Source organism: Pelodiscus sinensis, chromosome 2 (assembly GCF_052426305.1).
Source record: "Pelodiscus sinensis isolate ZL-2025 chromosome 2, ASM5242630v1, whole genome shotgun sequence".
In the NCBI taxonomy this organism is placed as follows: domain Eukaryota; kingdom Metazoa; phylum Chordata; order Testudines; family Trionychidae; genus Pelodiscus; species Pelodiscus sinensis.
In genome coordinates this window covers 53213996-53227172 of record NC_143053.1, presented here as the reverse complement: position 1 = coordinate 53227172, position 13177 = coordinate 53213996, and positions in this window count along the sequence as shown.

The following is a 13177-nucleotide window of genomic DNA, read 5'->3' as shown; positions in this document are numbered from 1 at the left end:
GTGTGTCCCAGGTTTGGGAGGTTCAACTTGTAGAGTGTAAGGCAAATTCCTATTTCTGCGTTTTATTTTATTTGGAACATTTCTGAACTTTGAGTGTAGTGGCCTGCTGTATTCATACTTGCCATGATTGCAAGTTTTATTTTTTTCTCCCTTTTTGCTTTCTGGTAGTAGCAATCAACTGTTAAGAAATTCTGTTGAAGGTTGGTGGAGGAGGAGGAATACAACAAATACAATCACTGGTAATTTTCCTATCTGAAAATTTTCTTCATGCAAAGAGGCAGATAAATCTTCACACTGCCACGTCAACAATGTTTAAGTAAAAGGGAGAAAAAAACCCTCTCAAACCCACTACTTTGTGGGTGAGGCTGATACAGTTTTGACAGATGTGAATGCTTCACATACTCATCTTTAATTACTATTTAGAATTCTTTCAAACTTTTTTTAAATGAAGAAACATTAAAAACAAGCCAGTAAAAATTGGGTTTGGATGGAGTTTACTACAAAAGAAAATTAAGTTGATTTTGGCTGTTTCTGTTCCATATGTTTGATCCTTCGAACATAATCTTTGTTATTTAATATCAATAATTGTACTTTATTATAGTTGGATAAAATCTTTAAAATTAACATTTCTTTATCCCAGTAGATCTGTGGATTTTAGAACAAACTGAAATAATACCAACATGTAATTTTGTTCATATTCATGCTTAGTAAGTTCAGTATTAACATACTCTGACCCAGATGATACTAAGTTGTGAATTTAAATATGATTGCTAACTCTCAATATTTTTTTATTTTATTACCAATCTGTTAAATAATGTGTAGAAGATTTTCTTTACCTCTGCTTTAAACAAAAAAAACCATGTTAGTCAGAAATCAGAATTCAAGAAAACATCCTTATAGGGAAACTTCATGCAGATATACAATTAGCAGAACAATATGCAAATAATTTGCAGTCTTAGTCATAGTGAATTCTGAAAAATCTCATTTCTATATTTGATCTGTGAAAAGTACATTGAGACGGTAGTGGTCAGGATGACAGGTAGTGGTCTCAGCAAACAATTTCAAGAAGGGAGTTGAAGGAGGATAATCAGGTACCTGTGTGGACATTTATGGAGAGGTCTTCCCACGTGAGTAAGGAAGTACGGGAGAAAGTCAGAAGATGATTGTTTGAAAAGTGAACAAGTGGGTGAGGAAGGCTGCCAGAGCAGATGTAAGTGTAGCAGGAGCGGACTGGCCCGGCGGGATACCGGGAATTTCCCGGTGGGCCGTCGTCTGGTGGGCCCTCATGTCCATGCGCTGTTGCCCATCACTGCGAGCGGCTCCGTGTCCGCGCTGCATGTGGCACACTGAGCCCGACCCGCTGCCTGCGCCGTGTGCTGGAAATGACGCAGGGGGCGGGGGTTGAGAGGCACGCAGGGGTGACGTCATGGGGCGGGCCATTCTCAACCCATTTCCTGGGCCTATTTTGATTGCCAGTATGCTCCTGAAGTGTAGATATGAGATACGTATGGGTATGTCTACACTACAAAGTTAATTCGAACTAACAGCCGTTAGTTCGAATTAACTTTGCTAGGCGCTACACATGCAAACCGCTAGTTCGAACTTAATTCGAACTAGCGGAGATCTTAATTCGAACTAGGTAAACCTCATTCCACGAGGACTAACGCCTAGTTCGAATTAAGTAGTTCGAATTAAGGGCTGTGTAGCCACTTAATTTGAACTAGTGGGAGGCTAGCCCTCCCCAGCTTTCCCTGGTGGCCACTCTGGGCACCACCAGGGAAACTTGTTTGCCCCCCTCATGGCCCCGGAGCCCTTAAAGGGGCACGGGCTGGCTACGGTGCCCGGGCCAGGTGCAAGCCTGCCAGCACCCAGCCAGCAGACCCTGCACCTGGCATGGCTCGAGCCAGCCACCCGCTGCCACCCAGCCCTCCGCCTCTTTCCGGGACCAGGCTGGTGGCTCCCGGGAGCCTGCCCGGGTCTGCAAGAGGCGGGCACCCGCCTGGTCTAGTGCGGACATTGTGGATCTCATCCATGACCTCCGCACTAGGCACAGGAAAGTGGCCGTCTAGGGCAGGATAGCTGCCAGTCTGGCCACCCAGGAGCAGGTGTGCATGAAAATCAGGGTGGTCCAGTGAGACCCCCGACCCTGAGCCCTGAGCTTAGAATGGCTGTACTGGGTCAGACCAAAGGTCCATCTAGCCCAATAGCCTGTCTGCCGACAGTGGCCAACACTAGGGACCCTGGAGGGGATGGACCGAAACAATGACCAAGCCATTTGTCTCGTGCCATCCATCTCCAGCCTTCCAGAAACAGAGGCCAGAGACACCATTTCTACCCTCTGGTTAATAGCACTCCATGGACCCTGCCTCTATGACTTTATCTCACGTCTCTTTAAACTCTGTTCTAGTTCTAGCATTCACAGCCTCCTGCAGCAAGGAGTTCCACAGGTTGACTATGTGCTTTGTGAAGAAGAACTTTCTGTTATTAGTTTGAAGCCTGCTACCCATTCATTTCATTTGGTGTCCTTTAGTCCTTCTATTATGGGAACTAATGAAAAACTTTTCTTTATGGACCCTCTTCACACCACTCATGCTTTTATAGACCTCTATCATATCCCCCCTCTGTCTCCTCTTTTCAAAGCTGAAAAGTCCCAGTCTCTTTAGCCTCTCTTCATATGGGACCTGTTCCAACCCCCTGATCATTTTAGTTGCCCTCCCCTCTCCCACCCTCTCTCTTCCCTTCTCCCACCTCCTTTTCCCAGTCTCCCCGAGTTTTGTTAAATAAAGAGAGTTTCTATTTTTGAACACACGTGTCCTTTATTTTGTACATCAGGAAGGGGGGCTAGGGAGGGGTAAGTGGAAGAGGGTGATGGAGGAATGGGGTACGATCCCCCGATGGGGAGGACTGCGGTGGCTCTCTGGGCTCTTCGGGGTGGAAGCTCTACTGCAGTCCCCCGATTGACCCCCCCCGGATGGTAGCCTGCGGCAAGTGCAGCCGGGCTGATGGCTGAGTGCTGTGATATGCCGAGTGTGGGCACTCATGGCACTCCAAGCCAGGACTGCTTTGCAAGCAGGAACCCCTGATAACTGTCTGTCTGGGGTCCCTTTAAGCACAGCCCTCAGCTAGCCTGAGACAGCAGCTCCACACTCTAAGTCCTAATCTGATGCCCTGCCGGCACTGCTTCCGGCCATCCTTAACCTTGGTTCAGGGTCCACTCAGTGTGGACATGCTAGTTTGAATTAGCAAAATGCTAATTCGAACTAGTTTTTAAGTCTAGATGTGCTAATTCAAATTAGCTTAGTTCGAATTAACTAATTCGAACTAAGTTAGTTCGAATTAGCGCTGTAGTGTAGACATACCCTATAGTAATTAAGCAATGAAGAGCCATTAATGCGAATCCATAAGCCTTTCAAATTCCTCTTTTCTCATTCACTTCTTACTCATATCTTTCCAGTTTTGTGTAACTCTAGGAGTAATGTTTTATGCAAATTATTTAACAAACAAATAGTACTAATTAATTTTAGTGCCAGGTGTTTGGGGCTCTCTCTCCACTACAGAGAGAAGATAAAGTGTGCTGTCAAATTATCTACTCTTCTCTGCTTAGTCTCCCCAAATGAGACAATAGGAGAGGTGGAGAAGAGAAAGCAAAGGTCTTCTACTAACTTCCATTCTGGTGCACCTCCCTTAGGGTCCCGAATTTCATATTTCACCTGAAAACCTGGTACCTGTTTTAACCACATTTTATGTTTTCTTCTGTTTGAACACTGTTTAACATTTTTTTCACACAACACAGACCAAAATTACCACATATTATTGGAATTTGAAAATTGTACAACTTGAGTTATGCAGTCCAGATTCACTCCACTTCACCTTTCAACTCTTTACAATCTCCCTCTTCCAGTCCTTTTCAGGGATTCTTCTAATTAAATAGAAGTAGTGGATTTTCTATGTCTTGAATTCTTCAAAACAATAATCTTTTTGGAAGATATACTTTAGTGATATTAGTTACTAGACTCAATATTGGGGGAAATTGATAGTCTGTGATATATAGGAGTTAAGACTAGATGAGCTAATGGATCCTTCTTGTCTGAAAATCTATGAATAAATCCTTTTGAGTGTGGCTATCCGATTCCTCCTGGAATTGGGAGGGATAGAATATCTTCCTACAGAGTTTCAAGGAAAGGGCTTTAATATAAGAAAGAAAGAAAGAAAGAAAGAAAGAAAGAAAGAAAGAAAGAAAGAAAGAAAGAAAGAAAGAAAGAAAGAAAGAAAGAAAGAAAGAAAGAAAGAAGTTTTCAGTCTTTCTCTCAGGAAATTAAACTCATGCATATGAAAATTCAAATTCTGTGTGGTTACCCTGGACTCCACCATCCCAAAATAGGTTGCACCCCTTTTCAATGGAATTGCCAAGGCTGGCTTAGATTTTGTTGGGGTCCAAAGCTGAAGCCAAAGTCCAAGCATCACCACCCAGAACCAGAAGCTTGAGGGCAGCAGGGCTCAGGTTACAGTCACCCTGCCTGGTTCTGAATCCAATGGACTTCGACTTTGGGCTCCAAGTCCAAGGTGGTAGGGCTCAGGCTTTGTGTCATGTGGTAATTTTTGTTGTCAGAAGGGGTTCATGGTGCAATGAATTTTGAGAATCCCTGATTTAGAGAATGCCTATTTTCTCCCTGAATGCACTTGTCTTTTACTGTGGGAAATTACAGTAACAATACAAGTTCATCCATTTGAACCTCTCCACAGAGCCTCAAATCTTGACTAGATGCCTTGCAGTCCATCTGTTGGAATAGTGTTTTCAGATCTACCCTTTTCATCAACTGCATTGCTCAGGTAGCCATCCCAGGAAAGCTGTAGGAGTGGCTATAGAAAAGATTTACAATCTATTTCAGGACCTGGGCTTAATTAGAAGAAAAATTAGAAGAAGTCTCATACTACTTCATACTACCCAACAAATTTCCTTCATTTTGCCAGTGCTGGATTTTGGTGCATACAAAGGTCTTTCAAATACAGATCAGAAGTTTGCAAGGTTATTGAGAGCCTGAAAGTGAACTCTTGCCTGCCAATGAAATTCTTCTCCAGGGTAATGGGCCTCAGCAATGTCTGTGACTCCAAGAAAGGATAATGTCCTTGAAGATAACTCGGCAGAAACCATCACATTTAGTACAAGTAATTCCCAAAAGAATCTATGAAAAAATAAAATCAGTGTGTATGTGTGTGCAGAGGTGGCGGGTGGGGGAGGGGGCAGTTTTCAGAAATAGATTTGTTGCTAGGGCATAAATTCAAATATTAGATGCTCTGCTTCAAGGCAAACATGGGCACTCAGTAGTCTATTCCTCTCTTTTATTAGAAGCCCTGGCCCAGTCAAAGAACTATGATTTGATTGGAATAACGGAGACTTGCTGGGGTGACTCGCATGACTGGAGCACTGTCATGGAAGGGTATAAACTGTTCAGGAAGAACAGACGGGGGAGAAAAGGAGGAGGAGTTGCATTGTATGAAAGGGTATGTCTACACAGCAAAGTTATTTCTAAATAACAGCCATTATTTCGAAATAACTTTACCAGCATCTACACAGCCAAACTGCTATTTCGAAATTAAATCGAAATAGCGGAGGGCTTATTTTGAAATTGGTAAACCTCATTCCACAAGCAATAACACCAATTTCAAAATTGCTATTTCAAAATAAGCGCTGTGTAGATGCTTATTTCAAAATAGGGGGCCTCCAGCCCTGCCCAGGGTGCCCTGCTGGCCACTCTGGCCCCAACCAGGAAAACTCCTCTCCTCCCTGCCCTCCCCAGAGCCTTTAAAGGGTAGACTCTGGCCACACTGCCTGTGCCAAATCCAAGCCTGCCAGCCCAAAGCCAGCAGTGCTGCACCTGACCTAGTGGCCCCAACATGAGCCAGGCAGTCAGTGCCAGCCAGCCCTCCACCGTTCCCCAGGACCAGTCTGCCAGCTCCCAGGAACCTGCCAGGGGCCGGAAAAGGCAGGCGCCTGCCTGGTCCAGTGCTGAGATCAGGGACCTAATTCAGGTTTGAGGGGATGCCTCCAATGTCCATGATTTCCGCACTAAATGGAGGAATGCAACCGTCTACAAGCGGATGGCTGCCAGCCTGGCCACCAAAGGCCACATGCGAACCCAGGAGCAGGTTCGCATGAAAATAAAGGAGCTGTGGCAGGTGTATGCCAGGGCCACAGGGAGAAGCTCCCAACCAGGGGCAGACCCAGACCCCTGCCCCTATTTTGATGTCCGGGACTGCATCCTGAGGGGCGGAATGGTCCATGCCCCCCAGATGGTCATTGACCCTGAGGCAGAGGGCCCTGATCAGGAAACAGAGGAGGAGGAGGGCCAGGAGCTGCAGGAACCTGGAGGAAATGTGCTGCGCACCCAGGATCCCCGAGCTGTCCCAGCAGGCCTGTTGCTGGTGTCGTCTGAGGCTGGAGAGGCTATGACATGTGAGTGCCATCACTGTCCCCTTATGCAGCGGGTGAGGGTGGGGGGAGAGGGAGACAGGAACCGCACACATGGACCTTGCTGGTCATGGCTCACGCAACAACCTGTGCATGTGCCGTGACACCCCTAGGCACATGGCCCCAGCTGGTTGCCACACAGGGGCCGAGGCCTGTTACCCACATGCATGTATGTATGAAAGTTTACCCAGGATTCAGCAAGGCTAGTTTAATGCTCACAAGGCTAGTTTAATGCTAGTTTAATGCTCACAAGGCAAATGAAACTACTTATGGAGACAATGGGAGGAATATTCACTGTTCATCTCTCCATGAAAGTGCTTTTGTGATAACCAGAACATCAGCTAGGAGAGTTTAGAGCGCTGCAGATGCTTATAGCTACCCCTTCCTTTATTGCAGGGATGGGAAATAACATGGCAGTGGGCCACCAGGATTAGCTCCTGGCAGACCACTGCCACTATATTTACCTGCATAGCTGCCGGTACCAGTGATCACACTCTTGTTGTCCACGGATTGCCATTCCTGCCCAATGGGAGTGGCAGGAAGCAGCACACAGTGGGATACCACTTTCTGCAGCTTCCATTGGCCTGGAACAGTGATGTGTTGCCAATGGGAGTTGCAGTATTTGGTGCCTGCTGCTGTGTAGGTAAATATATAAGTGGGGGCCTGCCAGGGGCTAACTCTGGTGGTCTGGATCTGGCCTGCAGGCTGGCATTTGCCCACCCCTGCTTTGTTATTCCATAAAAATAAAATGGTCCATCATCATCCAAAATTTCTTTTCAAGATGTTAACTAATTTCCATATCAATCAGACTTTGAATCACTCTCTTTCTTTTTTTAAATTTGATAATTGGGGCATCTGCTTCCACACTGATGTATAAGAGGTTAATAGAGCCCTAAGGAAGCTGCACAGAGAAGTCTGGGTAAGCCTGGGTAAATTTCCTAGACCCAAAGAAGGATACTGTGTAAACTTGAAAACTTCTCTTTCACCAACAGAAGTTGATCCAAATAACAGAGGGTATGTCTACACTACCCTCCTAGTTCGAACTAGGAGGGTAACGTAGGCATACCGCACTTGCAAATGAAGCCCGGGATTTGAATTTCCTGGGCTTCATTTGCATAAGCCGGGCGCCGCCATTTTTAAATCCCGGCTCGTTTGAACCCCGTGCCGCGCGGCTACACGTGGCACGGATTAGGTAGTTCGGACTAGGCTTCCTAGTCCGAACTACCGTTACTCCTCATTCCACGAAAACATGCTGCCTGTCTACACTGGTGGGGAGTTCTTGCGCAAGAACACTGATGTTCTAATGTGTGAAATAAGTGCTTCTTGCACAACAACTATGATGCTCCCGCTCAGGAAAAAGCCCTCTTGCACAACTGTTCTTGCACAAGAGGCCAGTGTAGACAGGTAACATGAATTTCTTGTGCAAGAAAGCCCAATGGCTAAAATAGCCATCGGCGCTTTCTTGCGCAAGAGAGCGTCTACACTGGCATTGATGCTTTTGCGCAAAAGCACATCTCTTGCACAAAAGCACATGCCAGTGTAGACGCTCTCTTGCACAAATACTTTAATGCAAAAACTCTTGCGTTAAAAGTATTTGTGCAAAACCTTGCCAGTGTAGACGTAGCAAGAGTTAGGTCTGAAACTTGTTTCTTGTTTCAGTAAAGAAATTGCATTATAATCATTTGTTTAATTATGACAACATTTACTGCTTATGTTTCCAGTTTATCTGGCAGCATACAGCTGTTCAAGTTTAAAAAAAGTCTTTTTTAGATTGAGAAAATCCTGAATTTTCAAGAATCACATATTAGACATTGTGAGAGAACATTTAATAGTAGATTTACTCATTGGCAACTGTAACACTGCAGGCCTCACCACCAAGACTGCCTCCTGCTGGTCCCTCAGGGAATTAACATTTTTGGTGCTGGAATGCCCCCTTCTGTCTGGTGTCTCACTTGCTGTTACTGTTATTCTCCACCACTTTGTCAGGGCCCATGTTTCTCCCAAACCATGGCGCCCTCCTACCCAGGTACTGCTCTACTTCAGTGCCCCCACACTCTGAAGTCCTCCCCCTCTGGTGACCCTCAATCCCCCTATTTCCATCTTGCCTCAGTGACCTACTGCCAGTCTTTATCTAGTCCCTGCCAGAGGGGCAAACTGCAGTCTGAGATGGCCACTTATTATTGGCAAAGGGTTGTGGATTTGCTGCTTTTGCTTATCCTGAATGCCTCCCAGCCATTCCTAGTATCCTGAGGCCTTTCTTCAGGACCTGCAGTCTGGGAGCTTGCCTGGCCAGAGCATCCGCAGCTCTGTCTGACTTTTCTCAGCCCTGCTCTAAATCAGGAAGCTTCTAGCTTCCCTAGCAGCTAGGTCGCTCCTGCTCCCCATCCAGAGCACAGTGTCTCTGAGTCCTCCCCTCCAAGAACTCTTATTTATTGGCAACTATCTGCTGCAGCTGTTTACATCATGTCTCTAGCCCTCACCCAGGGCTGGGTTTTTCCCCCAAGGGTCAGTGTGGAGCAGACAAATAGGAAACGTCAAAGTTTAAAAAAAATGAACAAAGATAAAAGTAAAGTCTAAGTTTTCAAATTGCACTTTATATAGCTCATTTGATATTAGAATAAGTGTTGCAAGAATATTATTTGGTAAAACAAGTAGTATCATATTATTACTGAATATAAAAAGGTTTTTTGTTGTTGTTCCATTTCTAGGTAAGATGAATCACAAGGATTTGCATGAATGTGGTCTCTTGGTCCTGGACTACACTAGGGAGTTATTGCAAATTAACCACCCTTATTTTGAAATAGTAAGTGAAGTGTCCACACTACCAAACCTGTTATTTTAAAATAATGGGCTGGTTATTTTAAAATCTGTATACCTGCTTTCCTTAGGGAATACACTTATTTTGAAATAATTATTTCAAGAGTTATTATTTCTAATTTAGTTATTTTGAAATAATTTCCTAGTGTAGCTATGCCTTTGTAGTTATTTCTCATTGCTGTAGCATTAAGAGGGCCCTTAGTGCTAAGCATTGTAGACACATAGGCTACGTCTAGACTGGCATGATTTTCCACAAATGCTTTGAACGGAAAAGTTTTTCCGTTCAAAGCATTTGCAGAATAGAGCGTCTAGATTGGCACGGACACTTTTCCGCAAAAGCACTTTTTGCGGAAAAGCGTCTGTGCCAATCTAGACGCAGTTTTGTGCAAGAAAGCCCCGATCGCCATTTTCGTGATCGGGGCTTTTTTGTGCAAAACAATACCGCGTTGTCTACACTGGCCCTCTTGCACAAAAGCATTTGCGCAAGAGGGCTTTTGCCTGAATGGGAGCAGCATAGCATTTCCATAAGAACACTGACAATCTTACATGAGATCGTCAGTGTTCTTGCGGAAATTCAAGCGGCCAATGTAGACAGTTGGCAAGTTTTTCTTTTGCGGAAAAACTTGCCAGTCTAGACGCTGCCATAGAGTAGAAGATGAGACTTGATGTATGCATAGTCACGACAGATAGAGCATAGGAGAAAGAGATATAACACAAAAGAAGAATGAAGACAGTGATGGTTACCAGTGGCATATGAGTTCCATGGTCTGTCCAATGTACTTGAGTATGTTTGTATTGTTTTATATATAGTATATATAGATATATATTGTTTTATATATAGTACTTCCATTTCCCTCTGTGCTTTACTTTATTCTCACATCTCTTGTGTGTTGATTTTACCCTGGAGCTTTGTTTCTGGTTTGGCTTAAGATATGCAACTTTTTCCAATAATCCCATAAATAGCGACGTGCACTAGTGACAAAACTCCACCATGAAGCCTCTAGGGGTTTCATGCCAGTCCCAAGCCTGGATAAAGGAGGAGGGTTGGTCAGATGAGTGTCGATGCGTTGATTGTAAAACAACAATACAAATGAAATCTGATGCCTTTATGACTAACTGATAAAATATGCTGGCTCGGAAGTTGCCTGGATAAACAAGGTCCACGATACCAATTGAGCGATCAGGGTTGGGTCAATAAGTTGGCTACCAAAAGGAAACTACAGCTAACACATATACTATCAACTGGAATGTGGAAAGTCCAAACGCTGTGGGTGATGGGAAAGTTAGAGTTACTTTGAAAGGAGATGGAGAAATACCTATGTGATATACTTGGACTGGAGGAGATGCGTTGGACAGCATTGGGAGAGATATGCATTTGCGAAGTCATTTGGTCAGGGAATGAAGTGAAACATGAGGCTGGAGTAGGATTCCTTCTTAGCAAAAGAGCTAGAGGAGCATAGTTAGGATGCAAACATAGCTAGGATGCAAATTGGTAAGTGCAAGAATGACGGTAGTGAGAGTCAAAGCGAAACCATTCAACTTCTCGGTCTTTCAGGTATATGCACCCACATCAGACAACACAGGATCTGGAAAAGTAAAGGGATTAGCTTAGGAACAAAGTTGAGTGTCTTGAAAACAGGTTTATTTAGCAGCATGTTGTACATGGATGTGAGACATGGGTGATAACGAAAATTCAAAGAGAAGGATATTGACATTCAAGAGGAATTATAGAAAGATCCTGAAAATAGGATGGATGCAGAAGGTCACCAACGAGGAATTATATAGGAAGATACAGCCAAAAGAGAACCTACTGCAGAAAGTTATACAATGGGAGTTACAGCTATTCGGACATATCTGCAGAATGAATGATGAACGAAAAGTTAAGATCCTGGTATTTGACATAATGGATGGTCCGAATAGGAGAAGCAGACCCCACAGAGAATGAGTAGATGATATAGTAGATTGGTGCGGTGCTAGTCTTCAGAAACTAAGCCACTCTGCACTGAACAGGGAAAGATGGGAGGAAATAGTGAGGGAGGCATTGGATACCAACGGGCGTTGAGCCTATAGTTGTTGTTGATGATGATGATAATGATGACTAGTGACAAAGAAATACAATGTCTACAATATATGCAGCTGGCAGCAGTGTGTATTGTATAGGTAGCCACACACCAGTGAAAAACATTCCATGTCCACACTGTGCTACATTGCTATACATGTCAGTGAAAGGCTCTAGTAGATGGGAGACACCAGGAACAGGCTTCAGCTGTTCCCCCCAGCTGGAACATTTCACTGAGGCAAGGAAAGCTTCAGCTTTTCCCTGCTGCTTCCCCCACCCTTCTACAGCCTATCCCCTTTCCTCATTGCTGAAGTGTTTCCTTGCTGTGTTGAAAGGCTCCAGCATCAGGAAGATGGAAGAGCCTTTCCCTGCTGCTGGAGTCTTTCATTGCCATGGAGAAGGGCTCCAGCAGCAAGACACTACACTGCTAAAAACAGCAGTGTAAAGGGGAGATACGGCTTTTGCAAATAGAGAGCTGTACTTGACTACATACCAAGCCAGTGGTTTTCAAACTATTTTTCTCATGAGCGAGTGAAAGAGAATTGTTGATGTCCATGACCCAACATAATTATATCTTTTGAATAGAGTGTGGGCTCTGGGGTGGGATCGGGAATGAGGGGTTTAAGGTGCAGGAGGGGGCTCAGGGCTAGGGCAGGGAATTGGACTGTCAGGTTGAGCATCGGGTTACTTCCAGGGACACACATTCAGCAGAGCAGAGCAGCAAGGATTCTAAGGCTGGTTTCCTACCTGTCCTGGCACTTCAGACCATGCTGTGTCCCAGAAGCAGCCAGTAACAAGTCTGAATCCTAGGCAGAAGTGTACAAGTGCTTCTGTGCACTGCTCTCACATGCAGGCACCATCTTCCCCAGCTCCCATTGGCCGGGAACCAGCCGATGGGAGTGTGTAGAGCTGGTGCTCAGGGGAGGGCAGTGCTTGGAGCACTGTGTCCCCCCCTCCGTCCCCCCTCCCGTAAAGTTGGACCGTTGCCGGCCACTTCTGGGGTGAAGTGCGGCCTATAGTGCCAGAACAAGTAGAAAGCCTGTCGTAGCAACCCCCACTAGTCACTGGTCACCCTACAGCATATCAATCCAGTACCTGGCATTCGCGTGACCAGTGCTTTGAAAACCACCAATCTAAACTATGCTCCACAATCTACACTGCTGTTTATATTCACGCTGGGGGAGATGGACAAAAGGTGTACACAGATTGTATACACTACATACCATCAAAAGAAGCTTGCACTGCATCCTTATTAATGCAAAACATCTGTCCTATTTCTGACCACAAATGCCCACATTCTAGAAGTCTAACCTGAGTTGAATCCAGGTCCCCCATACAGCTTTGCAGCTTGCATCCACTGTTTTGATCATAGTTCATTGTCTACTTTTTATCTAGTAATCATCCAGGAAAATCTTCTGTCATATTTGTGTGACTACAAATTATTTTCTATCAGAAGCAGAAGGAAATTTACAATTTTTCTTTGAACTAAGGACACTTGGAATAATACTTAAATATTTGGTAAGTTATAGTCATTTAGAAGAACTGTAATAAGCTTCTATACTCACATGTTGAGTGTAGAATTGTAGTGAATAGTTTTTGTTTCTCTTTGACAGCATACATATGCATATGGATTCATTATGTTGTTTGATACTTTTATTTTCTCTAACACAAGTAGCCAGGGCATTTGCATTGCTGATGCTCTTATGCAAATTATATCTGTTTAAAAGAGACTTAGGCTAGGATAGGCTTAATATTAAAAGGATATAGCTGTCTTTTTTCTTTTTCTTAATTTCTTTATCTTTTTTGTAATTATTTGTTATGGTAAGGATGAA